The sequence below is a fragment of the Schistocerca americana genome, chromosome 2 (assembly GCF_021461395.2).
Source record: "Schistocerca americana isolate TAMUIC-IGC-003095 chromosome 2, iqSchAmer2.1, whole genome shotgun sequence".
NCBI classification, from domain to species: Eukaryota; Metazoa; Arthropoda; class Insecta; order Orthoptera; family Acrididae; genus Schistocerca; species Schistocerca americana.
Window position 1 is genome coordinate 409,572,454 of NC_060120.1, and position 5,394 is coordinate 409,577,847.

A 5,394-nucleotide genomic window follows, 5' to 3' on the forward strand; every position below is an offset into this window, starting at 1 on the left:
CCAGATCCTTTTGTTTGCTGAGAGTCTTCTTAATTAAACTCAGTGCTGGTTCCCAAGCCTTGCTAAGATTATAGCCGCAATCTCGGGTGATGAGATCGTCCCTGGTGAGAATTTCTATGGCCTCTCTAGCGATGTTGTTCCAGTGTTTGGAAGTCTGTGCAAGATCCTGGTACGTTGTCACTCCATAGCGTGATTCTCGGACAAACAGTGCTCTGCGACCGCTGGCTTGATGGGATGCATCAGTGGAATGTGGCTCTGGTGTTCTCGGCGGCGATCTTCAACGGTGCGCACTTCAAGGCTTTTAAAGCGAGTCAACAGCTGAGATCTAGCTCTGCAGTAAAGAAAGGAACGAACCGTGGGATGGTTACACCGAATAGAACGTGGAATATTTTCATTTCTACCCTAACCCTGTCCGAGCTTCTGCTCAAGATGTGAAAACGTAATTATTAGAGACTTATAAACATAAAGTCAGCGTATCGGTAAGGTACTAAATCCTCATTTTACAGAACGCAGAGTATGTTGTGTTGCTCTCTAAGCAAATAGAGGTGTATTATTTTGTTAGATCGTCGCATTTCGCCGTATTTTAATATGGTGGGAAGACCCGAGTTATTACGCCAAGGATCTGTGAACTGATGTTGTCTGTCGGCTTGAAGAATACCAGAAGCTCATGATATTCATAACTCATAGCTTGCTACAACATGCAAACGCATATGGGTTGTGAACAGCGGCTGTGTTTTACGGTCCACCCATATATCGATAGACTTCACCTATAACAGAAACGACTCTCATCACTGAATGCACTATCTTCCGACAGGTAAACTAGTTTTAAACTAGTTTCAAGGGTAAAGTTATATCAGTAGTGCCAGAATCTAGTCCCACTTACTGCAAATAATTGTTTAGTATTATTGTGGACACATAGGGCAAGTGGTTTCTATTTTCTCTGCGTCTTGTTTGTGAAGCCGTAAACAGGAACTTTGTTTACGCGTTGGTAAATATGTTTCGCATTATGACATGTTTATTGTTGGTGGACGAACGGTTTACAGGGTATGGTATGCCTGACGATTTTTAATTTGTGAAAAAATGGAACAATGAAATTTTAGCAAAAAGACCACAATGGAAGTGTTTAATTTCAGTTTTAGCAACTATATCATGAATGAAACATGCGCTTACAATTGGCACAAGTTTTACCTAGAGGACAATGAAAACGGTGAACATAATGAGCGCCCAAGATGCCGGAACACATCGACAACCGATGACAGTGCGGAAAAGTGAACTACATGAACACTGACAATCTTGGAATTTTTTCGAGATACGTTGCTGGTAATACCAACGTAGCGCAAGGATCGTGTAAAGCGCATTTTCGGATGTTTTGTGAACGAAACGTGTGGGCCGGCCGGAGTGGCTGAGCGGTTCTACGCGCTACAGTCTGGAACCGCGAGACCGCTACGGCCGCAGGTTCGAATCCTGCCTCGGGCATGGATGTGTTTGATGTCCTTAGGTTGGTTAGGTTTAAGTAGTTCTAATTTCTAGGGGACTGATGACCTCAGAAGTTGAGTCCCATAACGCACAGAGCCATTTGAGCCATTTGAAGCGTGTGGCACAGTTGCTACCTTTCGATCACAAGCACTAACTTTCGATCAAAAGCACTGCGTTTTGAAAGTTGATCGGTAGTTTCGTAACGAAGATCGCGGTGAACCGCTACTGCAATGGTTCGTAACTGTTGGTGAAACACGGGTGCGTTCTTAGACATACCAGAGCCTTCTGAAGATGCAGGAATGATAAAAGATCGTCATGTTACGCGGAACGCCTTATTCAACAGCGTAATGCACCGAGAGTGCTTTTCAGCAGACCTTACGGTCGATTCCAGGAAATTCTACGCTGTTTGCATGAAGCACGGAACACACTGACCATACGGGGACGCCTCGTGATGACTGGGTGTTGTGTGTGTGATGTCCTTAGGTTAGTTAGGTTTAAGTAGTTCTACGTTCTAGGGGACTGATGACCATAGAAGTTAAGTCCCATGGTGCTCAGAGCCATTTGAACCATACGGGGGCGCCCAGTCGCTCCAGGCAATGAGAGAGACGGACAGGCAGGCGCACCTGCCGCCCAGACGCACGTTACATGGGACGGCCGAAACTCAATCCTGAGTCGTGAACGAGACCATAAAAGCCGCTACATTTAGACCACCTAGTGTGACTGTCGGACCATAGCGGAAGGAGACGTGCTCCGTCCGTGTTTAGACTGGCTACAGCCATGCAGACATCAGCACAATAACAAAAGCCTCCCGAAGACAAAGCTGACTAAAGGACGCATCCGCAAGAAGTTTGCAGGTATTGGAGATAACGTATCCTCCATAACTAAGCAATTCCTACAGAGGAAATCTTTCTCATTAAGTGTGTGTGGTTTTCAACATGGAGAACGGGTAGCTTTACGCAGTGTAAAATGAGGTTAAGGGAGTGCAGTAGATGTGAGATAGGTAATGCAATGAGAATTAGAGCAGGAAATGAGACACTGAAAGTTGGAGAAGAGTTTAACTATTTGGTTAGCAACGTCACTTGGCTAAATTATAATTTCTTATGTAGACTGACAATGGCAAGAAAAGGGTTTCCACAAAAGAGGTATTCGTAACATCAAATATTAAGGTTTAGGCAATCTTTTCCGAAAGTATTTGTCTGGAATGTACCCCTGTACAAAAGTGAAATGTGGATGATAAACAACATAGACAAGAAGAGATTAAAAACTTGTAATGGTCAGTTTGGCATTTACTAATAATGTTTTAATTTCCAGTTGAGTGCAGTATTTGAATGCCAAGTAAAAATATTTTCAGAGTCATTACCACGTTTTTAATCGTGTTCGCTAAGAGACAAACGGCGCTGGCGGGTGGACTTTGATCGGAGTGAGTCATTTACCCAGTGATATTGGGACTGCTTGAGGCGCGACAGAATGGGCTCTGGAGTCGGGTGGCAGCATCCCTCGGTGGCGGCATGGAGGCGGCCGGCGATGTGTGTCCTTCGGTTGTGGCCAGAGATATGGTAGTCAGAAGCCAAGTCTCATGAAGGGCATCATCTATATCTGGAGTTTCCAGTTGGGGTCTCTAACACCGAGTCTCACCGGCATGTCAAGCGCCTCTTCGCGGTCTCGATGTCCGTCCGTGAGCGCGCAACGATCTCTCTCCTCGCGTTTTGCACATTTCTCTCCCTGCGAGGAGCCGTGCACCCGAGTGACCAGCTCGCATTCTTCTGACGAATAAGATTATTTTCTGGTATCTTCGTTAACTAATTTGCGCTACGCATGCACTGACGGCTCGAGGGGGGGGGGGGGCCATGAAAAGCTGACTAACGTTGGCAAAAAGGTCACTGATACCGAAGATAAAGCTACTAGTATCAAACACATACTTTAATTTGAACCAGGGTAGCGCAGCGATTAGCACAATGGACACGAATTCGGGAGGACGACGGTTCAAACCCCCGTCCGACCATCCCGATTCAAGTTTTCCGTGAATTCCCTAAATCGTTTAAGACAAATGCTGGAGTGGTTCCTTCGAAAGGGCACGGCCAAATTCCTTCTCCATCCTCCCACAATCAGAGCTTTCGCTCCAATGACTTCATTGATGACGGGGACGTTAAACACTAATCTCCTCCTCCAATAGACTTTAATTTGAGGAAGAAATTTCTGAGAATGTATGTTTGGCAGGACGGGTGGGAAAATCGGAACGGAAGGTAGTTCAAGCGTTTATGTTGTGGTGCTACCGAATAGTTTCAAAAATTATATGGACTACAAAGTAGGGAATAAGGAGGTTCTACGCAGACTCGGCGAGGAAAGAAGTATATGGAAAAAACTAACAAGAAGAAGGGATGGAATGAAACTTCCTGACAGATTAAAACTGTGCGCCAGAGATTAGAACTCGGAACATTTAACTTTCGTGGACAAGCGCCCTATTAACTTAGCTACGCTGCATAGTAGTAATTTCCTCCTGGAACGACGCCCAGGCTTTGGCTATGCCATGTCTCCGCAGTAAAATGGTTCAAACGGTTCTAAGCACTATGGGACTTAACATCTGAGGTCATCAGTCCCCTAGACTTAGAACTACTTAAACCTAACTAAGGACATCACACACATCCATGCCCGAGCAGGATTCGAACCTGTGACCGTAGCAGCCGCGTGGTTCCTGATTAAAGCGCCTAGAACCACTCGGCCACAGCAGCCGGCGCTCGGTAGTATCCTTCCTTACAGGAGTGCTAGTCTTACTTGTTTCGCGGGAGAGCTTCTGCGAAGTTTAGGAGGCTGGAGATGAGGTACTGGTGGAAGGAAGACTGTGAGGACGGGTCGTGAGTCGTGCTTCGGTAGCACAATTGGTAGAGCATTTGCCCGTGAAAGGCAAAGTTCCCGAGGTAGAAGCTCGGTCCGGCACACACTTCTAATATGCCAAGAAGTTTCATATTAACGTACACTTCGCTGGGGAGTCAAAATTTCACTAAGGAGCGTCTGTTAAGACATCAATGAATAATTTCCATGGTACTAGGGGGAGTTGTAGGTGATAGAAACTGTAGAGGGAGACAGTGATTGGAATACACCCAGCAAATAATTGAGGTCGTGCTACTCTGAGATGAGAAGACAACGGTTTTCGGCCCAGCTTGACAATATCCGTTTGACTCGGTGAACACTCCGATAACTGAAACTCGTGAAGAAGTCCTGAATCGAATCGGTGAGCGAAGAACGTCACGGCATAACTTGACTGAAGGAAGAAATTCTCTGATAGGACACATTGCGAGGCATCAGTGGTGGAGAAAGGGTAAAATTCATTCGTGTTGTGTCCAACTTCTTGGACACTGAGGTGGCTAGTAATACTACAGTTAATTAGAACATTCTGAATAAGTAATACTTTATCGATTACAAAGAAATTTATCTTTGCTCGCCAAGCTCGGCTGTAGCTGTGAAACTGCACACGAGGACTTGTGGTTCAGAACACACGAAATGAATCACGATTACTGAGTGGCGACTTGATACAAGTTCAAAATGCCCGTAATGTGGCTTTACGAAAGTCAGTAGCAAAAACGACACAGTTCTGATAGCGCTGGCGAGTAGGCACAATTCACAGGAGACGGAAGTCTCTTGACTCCCCGACGGCTGCCACGGGCTGTGCCATGGCGATTAGGCAGCAAAACGACGTTACTCCGGCAGGAACTTCCAGGAAGTGGGCGGGATCCGGCCCCGACCAGAACTACCCTCCTGGCCTCTAGCGACGCTCTTCCAGGGCAGAGGCGCGGCGAGAGGCGCCTCGGACCTACAGGAAGCACTACTTCTTCCTACGATCTCACTGGCGCCTCGTGATACCGCTTTGCTGGGCAGTATCTCTGCAGTTGTCGATGTTCATTGCACCGCTCTCGAAACTCG